Below are 24844 nucleotides of genomic sequence, written 5' to 3'. Positions count from 1 at the left end.
GACTTGTCGTAATTTTATTAAAAATTGGAGTTTCTAACTTTCGCTGCGACTTCATTTACACTCTGATTAACAACGCTCCGCATAATTTAAATGTCAACTTTATTAAATCTATCCAGATCATTTATTTCGAGACAACAATATCCACCGAGTTAACCTTCTGCCCCTGATTAGATCAGTTTGGTGGAGAATTGTAATTGATTTGTTGCATTCTGACAGTGACTTAAATTAACGGAAGGAACTATAGTCAGGATGTCAACCGGCTAGACCCTGTCTCATATCCTTGTTAATTGGAAAACTCTTCGATTGTAAACTGTTGCAGATAATGAACGATTTTGCCATAGATGGATGATTTTGCCTTAGGTGAGAAATTCTGCTTTAGAGGAGTTGCAGAAGAGGTGCAGTATTCCTTTAAGACATATCAAATTTAGTGTAGTATTTTGCTGATTGATAACTGTTATTGATGTCTAGCAGATTTTTTATACAAGGATGAACACAAAAGAATAATCGAATGTCAAACAGGTAAAATTTGGAAGGCATGTGACGTATTAATGTAAGAAATGCATGAAATAGAAGAAAAAAAATTCTTTTTAATTTATTTTATTTTCTACCTTGAAAACTGATCTATAGGGGCCGTTCAAAAAGTACGTACACAAAAATGGAGAAATTTTAACCCCCTCCCCCACCCCCCTCGTACATTACCGTACATAGTGTCTTACTCACCCCCCCCGTCCCGCAGTGGACTGATCGTTCAGCCACGGTTCCCAGCAGATCACCGAAGTCAAGCATCACTGGCTACGGTCAGTGTGCGGGTGGGTGACCACTTGGATCAGCCTTCGTAGGGACCGAGGGTGTGCGGTATTGGTCCTCGTTAAACTGCTCTACCGTAAAGTGCTCGACTTCGCGCGCAGGTCGTTGGGCTACCGAAACGGGGGTGCCACCCCCTCTGCAGAGGATCGAAATTGTGATGGCATGTCTTCGGATCATCTTCAGGGATGTTTCCAAGACTGTCGCCAATAGCCCAGTGTGCAGCTCTAGTGCGACGTAAATGAACAACAACAACTACTCCCCCCCCTTTAGAGTACGAACATTTTATTAGTCTACCCACCTTTTTCATGAAAATTAAAATAATTATGTTTTAAATCAAATTAAATATTTTTTTAAAAATAATTTTTTCATTTAAATTATTTAAACAATAACATCCAACTTTATCTTTGAATCAATAACTAAGACAATCTTATCTGATCAATATAATAATTTCCTACAATCAATACAATTAATCTACAGTATTTTCCCAAGGACATTCCAAATGCTGATGAAAAATTTAGATTATCTTCATCAACGTGATCATCTTCGATCCACTCTGCATCATCTTCGTTTTCCTGATATCGGAGGATAACCAAAAGTACTAGTTTTTGAGAACTGATTTACTCAATCTAACAAGTGGTCGCCGTGTGAAAAAAAGTACAAGAACAAACATATGTATAGTACATGTGTAGGAAAAAGTCAAATTTAAATTTGGTGTATGCTTATAATGTACGTACTTTGTATAATTCCTCTCCCCTCCCCATCGTACAAAACCGTACAAAATAGCAAATCCCCTCACTCCCTTCAGGATGTACGTACTTTTTGAACGGCCCCATATGTGCTAATCCTTACTCCTGTATTGTTACACTGAAAAAATGGATGCCCAAACGAGTATGAAACTTTTTGACAAAATCGTTTCCTGGTATATGCTTCGAAAATTGACGAAAGTGAAATGCCTATCGACACTTCTTCAGGGAAACGAATTTCATCAAAATTATTCCAGCAGTTCATTTTCTTCCAAATAACTTCGCATCTCATAATGTTTGAAACTTTTCTAATAATTACTTTATTGTGGGAACCATATAGGTAGATCAATGTCACCCAAACAACACAAGAAGGACAAACAAGGAAAAGCGATAAATTACGCATATTTCCGAAGCGGGATTTTCCTGGAAAGAGGATAACTCTTTGACCACCAAGCATTCCGGCCAACTTGTTTCGTCACTTTCTTTTAGATCGTCCAGTCTTCATTCTGGTATCGTCATTATATATAATCTCACACAACGTACTGCGATGAGGTACCGAGTTGAAGAAACATTTTCGTCATCTACTTCAGAGCTCGTGTTTGGTCACAAATCACGTGATTTCGGGACGAAATGATTCTAAAAGCTCAATAAAATACAATTCAAGGATTTCTGAATCGTCAAAAATGAGAGTTTCATTTCTGAGAGTGTTTAAAATCAGAAGTCTGATTATAATCGTATAGTTAATATAAGTGCTCTTTTATGTGGTTGAGAAATCGGTTCAATGTTGAACTTTAATATTAATGTTTTGAATAAATAAAGCACTGAGCTAATTGCCAAAAAATTTGGATAAAAACATGTTTTATCCCTTTAATAAGGTGTTCGATAAAACAATTTTTGCATTCATACTGAACAATAGCATTGTGAATTCCAATACTGAGAATATAAGTATAAATGAAGCTATGGTTCAACTCTTGCCTTATTATAGCAAACTTAAAGGACTTTATCATGCAAGGAGTTCATCATACTGCTATACTATAATAGCATTGGTAAGTTGATTAATATTGTACTATACTAATAGTTAGAATTTTTTTCCTTACAAAGTTAATTTTAAGTATCTCACTTTGAAAAGTTGATCTTAAAAATTGATATTGTTATTATTATTTTGATTTAAGATCAAATGTGAAGCTCAAAATATGATTCTATCTGAATGTTAAAATAAGTCACTAAAGTTATACGGTAATACTTTCAAAATTTTTAAAAATAATACGGTAATACTTTCAAAATTAGATATAAAATTGATTTTATAGTTTGTTCTTTTTAAAATGTTGCAAGTGTAAGGTTTGGTATATTACTCCAGTCCTGTTCTGTGTTTTGCGTCAGTTTTGATTCACGACATTCTGTTGATTTTTTTCAAGTAAGGGCGCTTTTTCATTACACGACGCGATACCGACAAAATCGGACGACAAATGTGTGAACGACAATGTCGTTGCCGGATCGTTTAAGCAATTGTTTTTNATCAGTTTACGTAGAGACGGAAGATTGTAGAAAAAATAACTGCGTTCACTGAAATAACTTTGCTGTAATATCTCTCCAAATTTAATGTTTAACAGCACGAAAAATTTCGTAAAGGAATACTTAATTTAAAATTTATTCCAAATAGAGACTTTTCATGCATTTTGGCAGGTGTAGTAAAATCTTTACACCTTTATTCGAAAATTTTTGCTTCCAGCTCACTCTCATTGACACCAATCAAGAATTATATTTCTCCTCGGAAACGCCAAATTTCATTAATTTGGATATTCAAAGACAATTATTCACAATCGAGTACGAAATAGCTTGAGTTAGTTGTTCTAACATTACTATATATATAGCGAAACAAAAGTTAATTGTCAAAAAATGTAAGTATGTTTTTTTTTGTGTTATAAGGGTAATTATATTTAAATTTTTAATTATTTTCTATTAGTGTCAAATGATTCCATATTACATATAATTTCGATCCTCTTCTACTTAGTGAAACCTAATTCGAATTTATTTTAACATTTTCTCTGTTAGGGTTAATCTATAGGTTTGATTAACAAATTTTATCAAATTTTATTAAATGAATTTGTAAATCAAATTATTTTGTTATCATTTTATATTAGTTTGGTGCATCTCTAATTTATTTGCTTTTATTTTTAATTTCATCGTAAAAATAATTTAACACACAACAGACTCTTAGTTATGTGTACGTGTGTTATAAGTTCAAGAATTATTAAACACCAAAAAGGCGTGCAACTACTATTCACCAAACGCAAGGAAAAAGAACACTTCTGGTGTTTTACTACCCCGATAACTAAGCTATAGAACTAATTGTGTTAAGTGCCTTTTGTTTTAACAGTTAAGATACACTAAAATTTCTTACATTGTATATTATTTCATTTTCAAATTTATTTCCACCAAATTTTCACAAGTTTAAAATATAAATAATATTACTATTTCAATATTACTATAAATTTTATTTAGGATTGTCAATCATTTGATGCATATGGGGAAAAGGATTGTATACAACATAAAAATTTTGAATTGAATTTGCAGAAAACTTTTATTTTAGTAGCAATTGCAAAATGTTTTTTTTATTAGAAACTGCCAACACTTTAAGTTCTTTTCAAAAGCATACTGTATTTGAAAATTATTTATTATTTTACTCAGTTATATCATATTTCTTATTTAAATTGATGTAGTAGTTAATTTGGCTTGTCGCAATTTTATTAAAAATTGGAGTTTCTAACTTTCGCTACGACTTCATTTACACTCTGATTAACAACGCTCCGCATAATTTAAATGTCAACTTTATTAAATCTATCCAGATCATTTATTCCGAGACAACAATATCCACCGAGTTAACCTTATGCCCTTGATTAGATCAGTTTGGTGGAGAATTGTAATTGATTTGTTGCATTCTGACATTGACTTAAATTAACGGAAGGAACTATAGTCAGGATGTCAACCGGCTAGACCCTGTCTCATATCCTTGTTAATTGGAAAACTCTTCGATTGTAAACTGTTGCAGATAATGAACGATTTTGCCATAGATGGATGATTTTGCCTTAGGTGAGAAATTCTGCTTTAGAGGAGTTGCAGATGGGGTGTAGTATTCCTATAAGACAAATCAAATTTAGTGTAGTATTTTGCTGATTGATAACTGTTATTGATTTCTAACAGATTTTTTATACAAGGATGAGCACAAAAGAATAATCCGATGTCAAACAGGTAAAATTTGGAAGTCATGCGACGTATTAATGTAAGAAATGCATGAAATAGAAGAAAAAAATTATTTTTAATTTATTTAATTTTTAACCGTCAAACTGAATGTGCTAATCCCTACACTTGTATAGTTATAGTGAAAAAAATGGATGCTCAAACGAGCATGAAACTTTATGGTGGTGGTTTTTGGTGGAAATTGTTTTTTGACGAAAGTGAAATACCTATCGTCACTTCTTCAAGGAAATGAATTTCATCAAAATTATTTCGGCAATCCATTTCTTTCGAAAAAAAACTTCGTATCTCATAATGCTTGAAACTTTTCTGATAATCGCTTTATTGTGGGAACCATATAGGTAGATCAGAGTCACCCACTTTCTTTTTGATCGTCCAGTCTTCATGCTGGTATCGTCATTATATCTCACACAATTAATCATCATAATCTCACACAACGCACTGCGTTTAAGTACCGAGTCGACGAAACATTTTCGTCATATATTTCAGAGCTCGTGTTTTGTCACAAATCACGTGATTTCGTGACGAAATGATTCTAAAAGCTCAATAAATTACAACTAAAGGATTGCTGAATCTTCAGGAAGGAGAATTTTATTTCTGGGAGCATCGATCGTCCTGTTTTCATTATAGTATCGTCATTATAGATAATCTCACACATCGCACTGCGATGAGGTACCGAATTGAAGAAACATTTTCCTCATATATTTCGTGTTTTGTCACAAATCACGTGATTTCGTGACGAAACTATTCTAAAAGCTCAATAAATTACAACTAAAGGATTGCTGAATCTTCAGGCAGGAGAATTTTATTTCTGGGAGCATCGATCGTCCAGTCTTCATTCTAGTATCGTCATTATAGATAATCTCACACATCACACTGCGATGAGGTACCAAATTGAAGAAACATTTTCCTCATATATTTCGTGTTTTGTCACAAATCACGTGATTTCGTGACGAAATGATTCTAAAAGCTCAATACATTACAACTAAAGGATTGCTGAATTTTCAGGAAGGAGAATTTTATTTCTGGGAGCATCGATCGTCCAGTCTTCATTCTAGTATCTTCATTATAGATTATCTCACACATCGCACTGCGATGAGGTACCGAATTGAAGAAGCATTTTCCTCATATATTTCGTGTTTTGTTACAAATCACGCGATTTCGTGACGAAATGATTCTAAAAGCTCAATAAATTGCAACTAAAGGATTGCTGAATCTTCAGGAAGGAGAATTTTATTTCTGGGAGCGTCGATCGTTCAGTCTTCATTATAGTATCGTCATTATAGATAATCTCACACATCGCACTGCGATGAGGTACCGAATTGAAGAAACATTTTCCTCATATATTTCGTGTTTTGTCACAAATCACGCGATTTCGTGACGAAATGATTCTAAAAGCTCAATAAATTACAACTAAAGGATTGCTGAATCTTCAGGAAGGAGAATTTTATTTCTGGGAGCATCGATCGTCCAGTCTTCATTCTAGCATCGTCATTATAGATAATCTAACACATTGTACTGCGATGAGGTACCGAATTGAAGAAACATTTTCCTCATATATTTCGTGTTTTGTCACAAATCACGTGATTTCGTGACGAAATGATTCTAAAAGCTCAATAAATTGCAACTAAAGGATTGCTGAAACTTCATAAATGAGAGTTTTATTTCTGAGAGTGTTTAAAATCAGAAACTGAAAATATGATTATAATCGTATAGTTAATAAAAGTGCTCTTTTATGCTGTTGAGAAATTGGTTCAATGCTGAACTTTAATATTAATGTTTTGAATAAATTAAGCACTGAGTTAATTGCCAGAAAATTTGGATAAAAACATGTTTTACCTTTTTAATAAGGTGTTCGAAAAAACAATTTTTGCATTCATACTGAACAATAGCATTGTGAATTCCAATACTGAGAAAATAAATATAAATGAAGCGAACCTTATTATAGCAAACTTAAAGGAGTTTATCAGACAAGGAGTTCATCATACTCCTATATTATAATAATATTGGTAAGTTGGTTAATATTGTACGATACTAACAGTTAGAATTTTTTTTCCTTACAAAGTTAATTTTAAGTATTTCAATTTGAAAAGTTGATCTTGAAAATTGATATTATTATTATTATTTTGATTTAATATCAAATGTGAAGCCTAAAATATGATCCTATCTGAATGTTAAAATAAGTCACTAAAATTATGCGGTAATACTTTTAATATTTTAATGATAAAAATAATAAATACTTTCAAATTGTTAACAGTTATTAGAAGTAAAAATTAAAAAAAAAAATATTTTAAATTTATTTTATAGTTTGCTCCTTTTAAAATGTTGCAAGTGTAAGGTTTAATATATATTTTCTCGTGCCCTGTTCTGTGTTTTGCGTCTGTTTTGACTCACGGCATTTTAATAATTTTCTTCAAGTGGGGTGTTAAGTGACTTTTGCACATGTTACTCATGATATATTTGTTAAAACTGAACAAGAGCTTGATTTAAATTGATACCCAATCATTGCTGTTGCAAATTAAATTTGCACAATTTATGGTTTAATTTAAAACAGATATTTCTGAAAATGCAGATGTGACTGTGTGGCTACAAATACTTAATTTATTTTAATTATTCTTTCTGAACATTCAAAAGCATGGAATACTTTAAGACCATAGATGAGATATGACTTTATTATTTATTCATTTTTCCAAATATGTCGGAAAAAAAACAATAAAAAATAAGAGAATTTTACCTGTTACCCAAAGACTTAGATATATCAAATATCACTTCACGGAAAAAGAAACCTCTTTAAGATATCTTGTTAAATTTTTAAATCACTCAATTTTAAAAATACGTGAATTAAATAAATTAATTTTATTATTGTCAAGAATTTCATAATTTGATTAAAAAACACTAGTATTAAGAATGGAAAATTGTTATGAAAATTCGAGGAAAATAAGTGTTATGAATAGAATATAGATTGAGATTAGAAAATTTGATGTTACGAAAATAAAATTTAACAAGGATGTTACTGAAAAATGGTGGATTTTCTAAAAACTATATGATATTTTATTTTATGCTATACATTCTATAACCACCACTCAACAGCAGACCAATTTTTGAATTTACGACTATGGATGTTCAAACTTCATAACCTTGTAACTGCATACCAGACCGAGAAGACGAGGGAACTTTTGAATTGATCATAGCGACGAACTAGACTTGAAGAGAACTTTTTGAGAACTCTCTGGCATTTGCGTTCCATGGAGAGGAAAATTACGTGAACCTCTCATGGTTAACCTGATAACAAGGGGATTCTAACCCATAACCCGTCTTCCAATGAGGATATTTTACGTCACCACCATTGATCAGTGTGAGCTGGAAGCAGAATTTGAATGGAGCTGTTAGCTGCTATCAGAATTTTTTGGGAATCGAACAAAGGGCTCCTTATTTGGAGACGGCTACTCTATCGCTTGAACCACCGAGGCTCAAGACATAATATAATAATATTTCTTGCCATTGCGCTTCTATTTAATTAAAATTTAATGTTATTGTGATTGATGAACAAGTAAAGTAAAAACACATAGCAACCCATAAAATGTTATAAAATATTTACAATCTTTTGTTTCACATTTCAAAGGAAAAGAGAACTTTCCCCTGAGAAAAATTATTTGTAGTTTCTTACTTTTCAATGCATTAAGTTTTAAGTTCCTATTTTCCCATTATAAAACATGAAAAAAATGCTTACTACAAGAAAACAGAAAGTTCTGAAAGCAGGGTAAATTCGAAAAATCTAATTTGCGAACCCTCAGAAAATAAACTCACAAAGAAATTGGATCTTTATTTATTTAAGTCTTTAATACTCTGTATCTTATTTGCAACTATCTTGTCAGTAAAAGGTTATTTTATATATTGAAGGGTTTGCGTTATTAAAATATCTAGTAACTCTGAAAATGTTACCAATTCATTGAATTTTCTCCTAGTTTTTATTGCTTATTAAATCTGCATAGATATACAAAATTCCAATAACATATTTTCAGTGACAGACGGTTTATGAGTTCGAGTTTTTCTTTCCTTCTTTTGCCGCTGGAATAATTATGGGAGGAATAAGTATATTAATATTGTCGGTTTATAAGACATGTGGCAGACCGTTTATGAGTTCGAGTTTTCCTTTTCTTTTTTTTGCCACTGGAATAATTATGGGAGGAATAAGTATATTAGTATCCGGTGATTTATGAGACATGTGGCAGACGGCTTATGAGTTCAAGTTTTCCTTTTTTCTGCCACTAGAATAATTATGGGAGGAATAAGTATATTAATTTCCGGCGATTTATGAGACATGTGGCAGACGGCTTATGAGTTCGAGTTCCTTTTTTTGCCGCTGGAATAATTATGGGAGGAATAATTATATTAATATTGACGGTTTATGAGACATGTGGCAGACCGTTTATGAGTTCGAGTTTTTCTTTTCTTTTTTTTGCCACTGGAATAATTATGGGAGGAATAAGTATATTAATATCCGGTGATTTATGAGACATGTGGCAGACGGTTTATGAGTTCGAGTTTTCCTTTTTTTTGCCGCTGGAATAATTATGGGAGGAATAAGTTTATTAATATTGCAAAAAATTTTAATAAAGAGTTTTTTTTAACCTTTTTATATGATTTTACTACCAAAAATTTTTTTCTTTTGCACAGTTCGCTTTTTCACTGTTTATATAACATATTTATTTGTAAAAGTGTTGCAGCGAAATTTTCACCATTTTTCGTAAATCTTCGGAAAATTTCTGTTTTTCTTTTTCCCGCCACAAACTTTCAACTTTAATTTTAAAAATTTTTCCTACCTCTCACACTAAATGCTGTTTCGCTTGAATTATTTCTTTTATTTATTTTTAACTAAGTGATTTCATTTCTTATCTGTAAAACTGTCACTGTTACTATAGAATCACCCTACTTTAAAACTGAAGGACTAAGAAATAAAACCACTTGGCTCCTTCCGTCTTCCTTCTTTCGAAAAAAGTGCAGAAAAAAAACTCCTCCTTCTTTTATCGTATATATTTTGCATTATCATTATATTAAGATATCGCAAAATGAGATATCGATATAGAAAGGTCCTTCGATAGGAGACAGATCCAAAACAGTCTTCGAATATCGATGATCTGATGGAAAGGGCATATTGACTAAGGGAAGATGAGAAAAGATAGCTGGAAGAGAGCTGGGAGAAGAGCTTGGAGAAATCGATGCTGCAAATGCTGATGAATTCGAATGTAATTTATCAAAGCTGACATAAACTGATTTTGAAACCACGATCCGTCAAGATTTGATATTCAGATCGCTAACATCTGGCATTTCTTTCAGCATTTTAAAGTATTTCATTGTCGTTACAATAACCCAAGGTCAATTTGTGATAATTGGCACATTTTGTTACTTTTTCAGAGCTTTTTTATACTTAAAAATAGTGGGAATGAACAAATAAAATTAAACCGAGAAGTGTTCGTAATTTTTTTAAATATGAAACTTTTTCTTGAATATAAAACTACTGCTTGGAAGTGATGCTTGAACGAGACTACTGCTTGGACAGAAATGAAATATACACTGAGAAAAAGTATGGCCAATATTACCGGAATTCGGTAAAATTCATTGTCCTTCCGGCTCTATGGGAACACCAAAAAGTCCAGTAATTTTTACCGTAGCGCTTTGGTTGTAATTTTTGTAAATTTAACTACAAAATATGGTTTTATAATCTGTGATGAAATTTGGTAATTTTATCACGATACCTTAGAGCATGCCATGAAAACCACTTCATCGCTTAAATCTTTGTATTTTTTTCTTATTGTGGTAATAAGAACAATAATTTTGAAATGAACCGAAAAATAACCAAATGATTGGTTTAAATACCATATATTTCGGTTTTATTTAACAGTAATGGGTTTTTTCTTTTACCAGAAATGCCATTACCATGTAATGCGGTAATTTTACAAGAATGTTTTTGTGTAATTAATAACTTTTGATCAAATAATCGCATTTTTGCGCATTAAGATGCAAATTTCATGTTTTGAGAAGTTAATGTAACCTTAATGCTTTCAATGTTTCTAAGTGCTAAAGTAATTTAAACTTTAAATTGCGACTTTTTGAAATTTTATTACTCAGAAAACATTCAGCCAATTTCATATAAAATTTAGATTTTGTAATTTTAAACAGCTTATATTTTAAAATTAGTTAAAGATTCATTTGCCTTGCAATTTGGAACTTTTTGATCATTATTATATAAAATAACAAAAAAGTAGCTAATAACACTAAATTTATATTTTTTTCAAGAATTTATTTTTAATAAGCATGCTTTATAACAGTCTGAGTTTTTTAAAGCTAAAGTAGACTATATTTTCAAGCCTGCAGCATATTTTAGATTCGTCTGAATAATTTAATAATCTTATTTAAGTTCAGTTCAACGAAAAATACAGATTGTGTTTAAGTACTTGAGAGTTCCGATTACTTGATCAAAAATTAAGATGCTTCGTTTTCCGTTTTTTTTAAAATTGTGTTCTAGCTTTAGAATACATTTATTTTTTAAATTTTTGTTCCTCCGTTTTCGATTTTCTTTATCTTGTAAAATATTCAAATATCTAAATTCACTTTAAAAAAAACACTTCAACTGACAATAAAAGAAATATTAACAGGATTAAAGATGTAGTCAGGAAAAAAATAGGGATCACCTGTTCAAGTTTTGAGCTATTAAACAGATTTTCAATCAGCAAATTGTCAAAAAATAATTTAAAGAGTTTAAAAGAATTAACTCTAATTTATATGACATAAATATTTGATATAACTGCATAAGCCTTACTTTTGGAAGAGCAAACATTTTTTGCGTTAAGTAACCCAAGTTAATGGTGGAGGAATGAGGGATGTTTTGGCAATCATAGCACAAAGTAAAAGAAGCCCTCTTGTAAGGACATGCAATTTGGCAGTAATATGACAAAAAAAGCACTTCAAACTGAACAAGTATTATGCAAGGAACAAGCTTTGTCTACATTATTTCTTACTTCATTTTGATCTTATATCAGTTTATACAATCCCCCCATTATAGTATTAGCAATGATATACTCCCTATATAGTATTAGCAATGGCTGTTTGATCAAATTACGTTAAGTGAAAAAAATCAGTTTATTAACAAACATTTTTTATGCATAATATACAATTATTTAAATATTATTTTCCTATTCTTTTTTTCCAAGATTTTGACGTTTCGTGGCACTCTTTGTTTAAAGCCTATCCACCACGACAAGGTGGTGCCACATCGTATAGGATCGGTTTTTAATTGACCTGCCAAAAACCGTATAAAAAGCAGACAGTGATTCGATTTTCAATTGTCCTTTGGCCAAAAATCGTGTAAAATGCAATCAATAATTTGGTTTTTAATTGTCTTAAAGCCAAAAACCACAGAAAAAGCAACTGCAAGAGAAGGTTAACTTTTAGTCAGCAACCTTCTTCCTCCTCTTTCTTGGAGGTTGTCCAGACACAACATAAGCCCATGGGAAACCCTCATGGTAACACACACCCTGATCAGCAGACTGATCAGCTGGACATCTTTTCCTCTTTGTGCCAGACTGAGTCTGCACAAAGTCAGTTGCAGGTGAATAAGATTTTTCACCATGTTCATCGATGGTAGCTGAACAGCAACTGAGTTTGGAAAAAAACTTGCAGATCTTTTCGGACCACTTCATAATTTCAGTGGATATTTTAAACACTTTTTGAAAAGAGCTTAATTAGAACAAGTTCATCGCACCACTGTCAAAATGGAAATGACTAAAGAAACTGTAGATTTCATTGTTACTTTTTTAATAATTAAACTTCAGTATTGTTATTGAGAATAACAAGAAAATGGTTTCTTTTAAACAATGAATATAAACAATTGTCTGTCTTATTGTTTTAATAAGCGAAGATATCATGCATTAATTAGAAACTGGTGTATGCGATACTTCAGTTACAATAAAATGGAGAAATACAGTTTATTAATAGAAGATACTCTATTAAAGACAGAGTTTTGAAAAATCTTAATTTATTCTGAAACTAATCATGCAAATTTTAAAATAATACCAGGAACATATGCACACAATAAAAAAAAATTTCGTTTAAATGTAGTTTTCTAAAATATATTTTTTAAATGCACACAGTAAAAAAATGGCCTCTCAGAAGTGAGAAAAAATTTGTCCAATTGGTTCGAGAGACAAGTAAAGAAGTTTTACATTTAAACTTCGATTTCTCAGGAACTGTGCAACGATTTTGTTTAAATAATTTTGTTTTTATTTTGCTAGATCCATATCAAATTACTTTCTCAAAAATAACGTAAAAATTTTTATACCATGAAATTCAGATTTTTTTCTAAATAAATGATAAAAAATTATAATTAATCGTTAAGAAATATTTTTTGCATAGAATCATCTTTAGATAAACAAATTTTATAGCTGTGTGAAAAAAATTTGTAATTCGCTTAAAATATTTTTGAGAAATGCCGAATTTTGCAAAACGTAAACTACTTTTAAACAAAAAATTAAAAAAAAATTAGAAATAATCACTAAAAATTTTTTTTTGCATAGAATTATCTTTAAGTAAGCGCATTTCATAATTATGGGCAAAAATTTTCGAATTTGTTTAAATTATTCTCGACAAATAACGAAATACTTGAAAAGCAAAAAGCACTTAAAGAGCTCTAAACTTCGGATCGCTTTCATGACCTAACTATTGACAATATGCTGCCCAGATTGAGACCACCCCCAATAATTTTGGGATCACAAATCTAATCTGTCGAAAAAAGGGTATGTTTACAGAGAAAGTAAGTTTTTCTTTCTGATTTCATTACTTAAAATATCGTCTACACTATCTAGCTAGCTTATCCGAGGTCACCGATTGGAACCATTAAGTAAATGAAAATCCGATCATTAGTTTACAAGTTATTCAGGGTGATTGGATTTTATTTTGCTCACTGTGCATTTAAGTTTATAGTTCAAAGAACATAAAATACGTGTTTATATACATATTTTTTTTAAATAAAAATTACCAAAAATAAGATTCCGCCTAACTGATAAAAATAAACGTAATAATTGGACTTATTTCATTCTGAAAACACATTTATCGTAAAATCTAATTATACGAAATCTAATTACAAAGATAACAAAATGAAAAGCTCACAAGTGTCTTTAGTAAAAATTAAAACAATATCTGAATCCCCAATTCCTTTTAAACAAATAAATTACTCTGACAAGTTTACTAATTGTAAAAGTTCAATTTAAAAGAAAATTGGTTCGAAGTAAGAAAAAAAAATGGCTAATCGAAATTTGTTCTCTCGATAAGGCTGTTGGAGACTGTCATAAAATATTTTTTAATCTTCCATTTAGAGCCATTAGAAATGTCCCGTCAACATGGATTAGAAGATTTAAAAGCCATAAAAGAGGGCTACTACTAGATAATGGCTCCAGTTTGAAGTGGCTATTCTGTGTAAAGTAGTAAATCGACTTAATTACTTTAATGGGCGAGGTAAAGCTAATGTTTGAGGTGTTTGCAAATTATGGAAGGTGATGAAATTTTTACAATTTTCAAATTACTTTTAAGCGACGTATTGTTTTTTTCCTACTGAATCGTTTAGTAGAAAGCAAATTTTATAAACTTTTAATCTCAAATTTTTAAAATAATTATTTAGTAAAAGTAAAAATATAAACTTAATAATTGGTCCAATATCATTTTATCACATTCATCTAAAAATCTAATTACGTAAAGAAGCAAAATAAAATTGCATACATTTGTATCTTTAGAAGAAATTAGATCAAGTCCTGAATTCATAGTGTATGTAAAACAAATAAATTAACAATTTTATAAACTTTTAAAATTGCTAATTTTAAGCATTTTTATAAACTTTTAATCTCCAATTTTTAAAATGATTTAAAATAATTATTTAGCGAAACTAAAAATATAAACTTAATAATTGATCCAATATTATTTTATCACATTCATCTAAAAATCTAATTACGTAAAGAAACAAAATAAAATTGCATACAGTTGTATCTTTACAAGAAATTAAATCAAGTTCTGAATTCATAGTGTCATGTAAAACAAATAAATTAGCAATTTTATAAACTTTTAAAATTGCTTATTTTAAGCAATTTTATAAACTATTAATCTCGAATTTTTAAAATAATTATTTAGTAAAAGTGAAAATATAAACTTAATAATAGATCCAATATCATTTTATCACATTCATTTAAAAATCTAATTACGTTGTTGTTGTTAATTTACGTCGCACTAGAGCTGCACAATGGGCTAGTGGCGACGGTCTGAGAAACATCCCGGAGGATGATCCGAAGACATGCCATCACAATTTTAATCCTCTGCGGAGGGGATGGCACCTCCGCTTCGGTAGCCCGACGACCTGCGCGCGAAGTCGAGCACTTTACGGTAGCACAGTTTAACGAGGACCAATACCGCACACCTACGCAGACTGATCCAAGTGGTCACCCACCCGCACACTAACCGTAGCCAGTGATGCTTGACTTCGGTGATCTGCTGGGAACCGCTGCGGGACTTAATTACGTAAAGAAATAAAATAAAATTGCATATAGTTGTATCTTTAGAAGAAATTAAATTAAGTCTTGAATTCATAGTGTCATGTAAAACAAATAAATTAGCAATTTTATAAACTTTTAAAATTGCTAATTTTGAGCAATTTTATAAACTTTTAATCTCAAATTTTTAAAATAATTATTTAGTGAAAGTAAAATTACAAGCTTAATAATTGGTCCAATATCATTTTATCACATCTAAAAATCTAATTACGTAAAGAAACAAAATAAAATTGCATGTAGTTGTATCTTTAGAAGAAATTAAATCAAGTCCTGAATTCATAGTGTCATGTAAAACAAATAAATTACTCTGACAATATTGCTAATTGAAAAAGTCCAATTAAAAAAAAATTAATTAAAAAAAAAACTAATGGAAGTCTGCTCTCTAGATAAGACTGTTGGTAACTATCATAAACTATTTTTTAATCTTGATTCTAGAACCATTAGAAATGTCTCGTCATCATGGATTAGAAGATTTAAAAGCCATAAAAGAGGGTTACCACTAGGTAATGACTTCAGTTTGAAGTGGCTATTCTATGACCTGCAACAAATTGACTTAATTACTTTTATGGGCGAGATAAAGCTAATGTTTGAGGTGTTTTCAAATTATGGAAGGTGATTGAATTTTTGCCATTTTAAAACTCTCGTTATGGAGTACAATGTTTTTTATAAGATAAAAAATTTATTTTTAATTTCAAGAATTTTTTTTTTTTTAAACGACTGCAAATTTAACTTTGTTGCTTTTAAACAATCAGAGTTAATTAAAATTTTGTGTGCATTACAAATGAAATTCAGATAATAAGTTGAACTTTTGGTAAAGTTATTCATGAGAATGATAAGTTTAAAGTTACGGAAGTATACGACAATTATCTATATTTTTCACAAAAATTTTTGACTAAGTTAAAAATTTATACATATAAATATCACTAATAGATACCCTGAGAGAAAAAAGTACGTTCAAAATTACTATAATTTACCACGTTTCTTGTTCTTTGTAAACACCAAAAAGCTCGAAAATTTTTACTGAAGCGCTTTGGTAATGATTTTCGTAAAATTAGCAATAAAATATCATTTTATATTATGTGATAAAATTTGCTAAATGTGGCAAAATGTGGTAAATTTTTCATTATACCTTAGAGCATGGCATAAAAATTATTTATTCGTTTAAATTTGCTTTTCAGTCTTCAATTCGTTACAAAATGTGTGGAAATAAGAACAACGAATTTTGAAAAACCAGAATTTCCCGTAAACAGTTACCATATGAACGGAAAAGAATACCAAATGAATTGATGAAATATCGCCTATTATGGTTTTATTAACAAAAAAAAATTTTTTTTACTTGAAATGTCATTAACATACAGTAAGATAATTTTAAAAGAATTTTTTTCTGCGCTCTAACATCATGTATCAAACAATTGTGACATTTTTTGCATTGCCTGCAACCCTTATAAAAAGGTTTAACTATACCGTAGTAAATTCAGGTGTATTACTAACTATCAAAGTGCGCAATGAGAATTATGTGATTCCTAATGAGTAACACTTCATGTAGCAGCAACTTAAAAAGTTACATTTAAACTGGATAATTTTTCTGACAACTTATGAATAGGTTTTGAAACATTATGCATTTTTGCATGAGTTGCAACATTTGAGTTACTATAAATTTATGGGGGTTTTATATATTGTTATTGATATTTCTTGTTATTTATATTCAATGCATTTCAATAAACTTAAAACTTTTAATAATTTTAAAATGTATTTTTTTCTAGATTAAATTTTAGATATCCTAAGTGGATATCTAAAATTCCATATTTTTAGTTTTAAAGTAGAAATTCATATAATTGATAACAATTTTCTATCTTTAAAATTAAATAGAATTGAATAGATATCATATATAGATGAATTAAGTAGAAAAAAAATCGGTACTGAATAATAGAAAAAAAATATTACGTGAAATTGTAGTTTGATGAGCAACTTTTATAACTGATTATAAAAAATATTTTGATATTTTTAAGAGTTCCACGGAAATAGAAGAACAAGCAAAGCATAAAGTTAAAATTAGGGGATTTAAACTTTCGATTCCTCTTTTTGTTCTTTATAAAGCTTAGAGACACGTATTTCTCACTAACTTTTTAAATGTTGATGGTTAGCTAGTTTCATAGACAGGGTTATTCATAATTCCCTCCGGGGTTTCGAAGCGTTATAGTGAGAAAACGAAGACGAATATTTCAAAAAAGAACATATGGAATTATTCTGAAAGTATTCAAGTTTTAATTTAAGCAGTTACCGGTAGATGGCAGTAACATGTACCACTGAAGCCAGTTGTAGTAAAGAAAAGTGGCGTTTACAGGAGGAGGGAATTATGAATAACCCTGTATATGATATGTAAAGCCATTTACTGATAACCTCTGAAAGTACAAAAAAATCAAATGAAGGATTTTGTTAATATAAAAAAATGTGGTTAGTAGGAAAGGTTCGCGTGTGGTCAAGAAGCGAGGCAAACATCTGGGGAGCTATTATTTATTATGTGTTATGCGATCGCTCATTCAAATACTTCTTACCGGATTTATTTGCAGCTATAAGCATAGAATTAAAAAATTCGATTATATCAAAACACGGAAGTTTAAATTTATGGCTCATTCATTACGGTAAATAAGATTTCGAAAATTCCACCAATTTTTCCAGCTCAAAAGATTCTCTTAAAAATATCAAAAAAGAAAGAAAGAAAGTAGATAGAAATTTGGATGAGAATGACACTAGAAAGTGTCTGAAACTTAACTGCTTGATCATATTTTCAAGATGGTGGTTATCCTCAACTTTCCAGAGAACGTTCCGAATTTTTTATAAAAATATGTGCTTAGTCATTAAAAGATCGTTTTAATGTTTGAGTCCTCAGCTTTAAACAACTCATAAACTTATTAATTAACACATTAAAGATCCATCCAAGAAACAGTACGAATGCGCATACGCTGTGATACACCACACATCCTACTTTCCATTAGATATCTATCTTATCCACAGTTTCTGTTCGAAAAAGTCAATGCAGATAATATTATCAGGGGCCAAAAAGAGAATAAAAATAACTAAATGAATGAATTTCAAAAGAAACTCTCTTTGAAACTGCTATGAAGTCCACAATTCGTTTACTATCTTTTTTCTGTCAACTTCAATCTGAATCAAAGACGAGAGAAAAAAGAAAAACAGTATGAATGACTACTCGGTGTTTGAAATGAAAGAATAAAAAGTTCTGAAATAGAAAACTGGATTACATTCAAGGTTCGAAAAGCTCTTTTAATGTCCCTTTTCATTAATCTTTATCTCATGCCTTTTGTGATTGAAATTGGTATAGTTCCATATTTTATTCTCATAAAAAGCAACAAAAGGAAGATTTATTTTCTTTAGAAAGTTGGAAAATAGTATTAATAGAAATATGGCTAAAGATTTCTATTCGTAGTTGCGTAAATTAAAATTTCATGATGTAATTAAAACCAGATGAGTTTTGAAGTGACATAAGCATTTTTTCTAAAAAGTTTATTATGTAAGAAAGTCATAATACAGAAAAATCCGCCAATTCAAAAGATCCAATTTTTAAGTTTTCATTTGCATATTCAACGAAGAAATGTATGGTTAAGCTTACCGGAATATGGTAAAATTTACTTTGTTTTTGGCTCTATAGGAATGCAAGAAAGCTCGGTAATTTTTCATGAAGTGCTTCGCCAATGATTTCCGTAAAATTAACTGTAAAATAAGATTCTATTATGTGTGATAAAATTTGGCAACTATGGTGAAATTCAGTAATTTTATTATGGTACTTTAGGGCATGTCATAAAAAGCATTCATTCGTTTAAGCTTATTTTTCAGTCTTGTATTCTTTACTAAATGTGTGCTTATAAGTACTATAATTTTGAAATCCAGAATTTCTGGTAAACTTCTGCCATATCAAGCGGAAAAATTAAAATTTAAATGGTTAAAATACCATTTCAGTTTTATTAACCAGAATAAATTTTTTTACCAGAAATGGCATTACCATTTAATACGGTAAAATTACCAGAATTTATTTTTCCATGTATTTATAAGAATTTCGAAAGGTACTAGGAACTGATTTGTCTTTCAAACAAACATTTAATTCAAATTATAAATATAAATTATTATAAATTAATTTTATAATTATACGTATTTATAAATTATTTCTGGTAAAAAAGAACATAATTCCAGTAATAAAAATTAAAATATTAGTTCCAGCAGTTATTTAAACCCTTAATTTGGTAATTAATTCGTTCATATGGTGAAGGTTTAACAAACAATCTAGTTAAAAGTATAGATCTCATTAACATACATTTCGTTAAAAATGAAATGCTTAAAAGTAAATCTAACAGAATAAATAGTTTTATTACCATGTTTTAAGGTATCATGATAAAATCACCAATATTTACTAAATTTGCAGAATTTTGTCGCATGTTATAAAGCCGTATTTCTTAGTTAAATTTATTAAAATCATTACCAAAGCGGTAAGAATTACCTAACATTTGGATTTTTTATAGAGACAGAAACATTGTGAAGTTTACCATATTCTGGTGGTTTGACCATACTTCATTACTTTTATTGCGCAACTTAAAATATTAACGGCTCTAGTTACTCATAAGTCAAATAATATTTAAGGGCATGCCAAGTCATAATTAAGTCATGTTTAAAGCTAGGCACTTGAATTATTAAGGATGAGTTTTCGAATATGAAAATCCGTTCAGTAGGTTAAAAGTTATTCCGAGTGATCACTTTCTTTCCAATCATGAAGGTTCAAAGGGTTTTTCCTAATTAACAGCTAGTATTAAGTAATTAGCTTAAATCATACAAAAAAAAAACAAGCTTTCCCAGAGAAATATTTTTAGCACACTAACATGAGATAAACATTTTCTCCATATAAAAGATATAGTTAAAAATCTTAATTTCTTAAACATATCTAAAAAAATAATATTAACTTCCTGAAACAAAACTTATTATTGCAGTTATATTTTACATGTACTTACACATTTTATTATCTTTAATACCTGAAAAAATCTTACATTTAAGTTTTTAGATTTTATTATCTTAACAAATTTTATTTTCATGTATTAAGAAAATTTTACACAGCTAATCAATAAATGTATTTTGTTAAATATTTGTAGTTACTAATAATGTTTTTTTTTAAATCCAGGTAATTTTTTCTACGCTAAACAAAACTTGTATTCAATTTGTATTAACTTTGCTTTCGTTTTTTTAATCAAATTTGCCTTCCCCCTAAAGGAAAACTACTTGGAAAAAAAATTGAATTCAAGAAAAACTCATTTGCTGGGAAACTGGCCGAAACTTTTCAGAAGCCATGAACGATTTCTAGCGAAATTCCTAGACTCTGACTCAAATATTGACCTTTTATGCAAAATCTAATATTCTGTAGTCTTTCTTAAGCATAAAATTTCCAACATTTATTTCGAACTTCTTTGATAAAAACTTTTCTGCTTTATCGTAAACGACAAGGTTTTTCTTACTAAAACGAAGAAAAAATATATTGAAAATAAAGTTGGCTTGACACTGGAAAAAAAATTAAATTTTGTGCGTTCTGCTTTTGAGTAAACTTTCAGAGGAAATATTATTATCAGTAGCATATTAAAAAATATAATGCATTTGAATACGCGTATACTAATTTATTTTATAGCTGGAGTTGAACAATAGACACAGATTCTGAAATTACGACTATCAAAGTTTGACTCTGCAGCCATGTAACTTTGAACCCCACCCAGAAGAGCATGGATCCATGGGAATAGTTCCCATAATTAGCTTGAAGGCAAGAGAATACATCTATACTATTTATTAATTTATTTCTTTTATAACCGGTGGTGGACAGTCAACCCATTTTTCACTTTGCCTCATAATTTTGAACTTAATTCAAACGACAATGGAACAGTTGGATTAAAAATTAGGGAAAACTACCATTAGATATGACTTTTCCATGGAACTAGTCCACTCTTGCGTTATATGATGAGGAAAACCACGAAACCCTCTCACAATTACCCAGACAGCAAAAGGAGTCTAACCCATGATCCGTCAGAAAGTGGTGATATTTTACGTCATCACTGTGGTTAGTGTGAACCGGGTGCAGAATTTATATTACTAAGCCACCGCTTGGATTCGCTTGGTCTCATCTTCCCCACATCCACAGTTCCGCATATAATATTTTTTATAACCGGTGTTGACTAGACTACTCGATTCTGAGTTTACGACTGTCATTGTTAAACTTCGTAGCTTTGCAATTTTTAACCCTTTTTGATTAAACTAATCTCTGTATACATTTAGAAAGAGAGTGAAACCGCGGAAACCTCCCATTGTTACCCCGACGACAAGGGGATTCTACTGCATGATCCATTTACCATTGAGGGTATTTTGTGTCAGCACTGTCAATCGTATATACTACATGGTTTCATTCGCAAAAAAAGCAATTGCTTGGTTCAGGAGTTATCTTGTTTTTCGGGTTTCAAGGCTACAGAGATAAACATTGATATGATCAAATCCAAATCTGATTAACTGTCCAGTGTCGGTGAAATGATAAAATAAAACTTGTTTATTCTGCTAGTTTAAAAATTAAAAAGAATGCAGTAAAATAGTTCGAGTTAAAAAAAAATTGTTGATTTTTTTATTTTATTTTGGAAGTTGCCTTCTATATACATTGAAATGTACACAAATTTTCAATCGTCAACTAATTCAAATATGATAAATCTTCTATCTTTAAATTTTAAGGCCTAATTCTTTTTGTGGTTTTAACAACACTTTTATTTAAAATAAAAAATTATTATCGAAAAAAAATTTTTTTAGATCAACGAAGCATAGGTCAAGTTAATGTGATGACTTTCTAAGCTACAGAACTGCTGCGAAAAAGTACAGGTTTGAAATTGTTTTATTGTTTCTGCTTATTGTTTTAAAAATAACTTTTCAGGGCTTTTTGAACACCTAATATATTCTTAAAAAAAATAATCATCTTAGTTCACTAGTGTAACTGTTAAACAAAGTAACAATATATGTATTGTTTCCGAATTAATTATACTCTAATGAATTCTTTAATAAGTTTAATAAGATAATATCTCGAAAAAACTTTTGTCTTTTCATTATTCTGAGTCTGAAAGTTTGTTTTTTCTAGAATTTATTCACCTATAAAACAATCTTTGCTCTCAGTTTTTGCAGTTACTACACGCTTAAGGAATAAAATCTCCAAAGGTAAATTTGCAAGTTAAAAGACTAGAAATAATTTCAATTAACTTTTTTACTCATTTCCCCTATTTCTTATGTTTATTAAAAAATTCTAAAGATAATGTGCCATAGATTTTAAAATTTATGTATAGATTTGATTACTTTTGATTACTTTTTTCTTTTATTTCATGATCTTTTTCAACGAAATGTTTTTTGCGATATCGACACATATAAAGAATAACTTTTATCTTAGGATAATTATTCTTTTATTCAAAAATATCGCATTAATTTAAACCAATAGATGTGTCTTGAAAACGACTATTGGTTTCCCCCTTTCTTAGTTTCTCTTTATATTAATTATTTTTATTTTATTATTTGTGTTTATATATATATATACAGTAAAAAAATGATTTCTTTCTTTACCGATGCTCGTTTCTCCTCATGTTTACATTTTTTTCTGTAAAGGTCCTAGTAAAGCAAAGATCTTAGGAAATAAATAATTCCTTGTTTTCTAAAGAAAGAAAAAAATCATTCAGATGTCAACTAAACAAACGGAAATTAGAAAAAGTAACGCAGAAAAACTCTTATTTCTATTTTAAGACTTCATCTAAATTCTTTTGAGAGCCATTTTAGTTTCTTCTGTGGACGTATTTATTTACTCCTTTCACCATTTGATCGACGATAGAAACAGGGAATTTTCACACTATTTCAACTAACTTAATATTATTTTCTTCTTAACTAACAAACTGTATATCAATAATTTATTTTCCTTTTCGTCGTTTAAAGAATGTCCATTAGAAATTTGATTACGAGAAGAATTCCGGATTTCATGTTCACTTAAAATTTTTAATTACATTTCATTAAGCATAAATTGGTGTATGTGGAAATAGTAAGAAAATGTATAAGCTGATATTTTTTTTGCAATTGCATACTTTTCATAATGGAATGATCTTTCCTTCATGCACCGCGAAAAAGAGTATAGTTAAAACTTTCAGAATTTTGTAAAAATCATCATGTTTCTGGCCCTCTGTGAGCACCAAATCTCAATAATTTTCACCGAAACGCTTTAGTAATGATTTTGATAAAATTAACAATAAAATTTTATTTCATAGTGTGCAATAAAATATGTAAATGTGGTAATATTAAGCAATTTTATCATGATAGTTTAGAGCATGATATAAAACCCTTTTTAAGGTTAAATTTAAGTCATGTATACTTTTACTAAATGTGTGGTAACAAGAACTATAGTTTTAAAAACTAGAATTCCAGGTAATCCATTACAATATGAACAAAAAAATACCATTAAATTAAAATTAATGGTTTGAATACTGCATATGTTTGCTTAATTAACAAGAATTATGGATTTTTGTTAACCGCAATGTCTTTACCATGCAGTACGTTAATTTTATTGATATTCTTTTCTCAACACTACATACTGTTCTATATGTACAACTTTTTGATAATAGGGGTGGGGCCTTGCTTGGAGGAAGGATATAATTTAGTATTAGCAGATATGTTTTTTCAAAGTATCAAACACGTTGTCTATTTTTATTTTTATCTGTATATTTATTTATATATTTATTTTTTTGTATATATTTATTTTTGTCTGGCATGATTTTCTCGAGATTTCTTAATTTTAAACTGTTTTTACTTACCTCGCCATATGTGAAACAAATTCCAAAAATCTATAAGCGATGTAAGCGGTTCCGAGAGTAAAATTTTCACCAACGTGTTTTCTTATCATTTCCTATATAGAATTTTTTTTGCTTTACAAAATACAATTAAAATCTTTTTTTTTTTTTTTTTTTTTGATTTTTTACNTTGTCGTATGCCTGTTTAGGCAGAGGGGGTGCGATTGTTCTTGTTTTTCAGTGGCGCCATCAACGGCCAAGAATTCGACTTCTGCGCACCATTCACACAACCACAAACCCTTTTATAGGGCGGGTCACATTCGCACACACAAAGGAGAAAGGACATAGAACACACACAGAGAGAAAGAAACATGCCTTGGCCTGGATTCGAACCCAGAACCTTTCTGATGCAAGGACAATTCCCTGCCCCCTACACAGATCGGGCGGCAATTAAAATTTTAAATTACGAATACGTACTTTTTACTCGGGAAAATCTAAATTTCCAGTAAGAAATAAAGAAAAATCAGTTTTTAATTAAAATTCTGAATCTAACACCTTACTACCACTAGGTGAGCTGAAGGACTGGTTTTATAGATGCATCTTGCTG

At 29.9% G+C, this 24844-nt stretch overlaps 1 long non-coding RNA gene across 1 annotated transcript in view; it reads left to right on the top strand.

Annotated features, from left to right (window-relative positions):
* LOC139425491 (uncharacterized) overlaps positions 1 to 22304 on the top strand; it is an 88535-nt gene extending 66231 nt beyond the window's left edge. The window contains exon 3 of the long non-coding RNA XR_011636690.1: positions 22235 to 22304. This is a non-coding gene — a long non-coding RNA (uncharacterized lncRNA). The remainder of the gene's footprint in view (positions 1 to 22234) is intronic.
* The last annotated feature ends 2540 nt before the right edge of the window (positions 22305 to 24844 follow it).

The sequence above is a fragment of the Parasteatoda tepidariorum genome, chromosome 4, assembly GCF_043381705.1.
Source record: "Parasteatoda tepidariorum isolate YZ-2023 chromosome 4, CAS_Ptep_4.0, whole genome shotgun sequence".
Taxonomy (NCBI): domain Eukaryota; kingdom Metazoa; phylum Arthropoda; class Arachnida; order Araneae; family Theridiidae; genus Parasteatoda; species Parasteatoda tepidariorum.
This window is presented reverse-complemented; position numbering and strand designations above follow the sequence as displayed.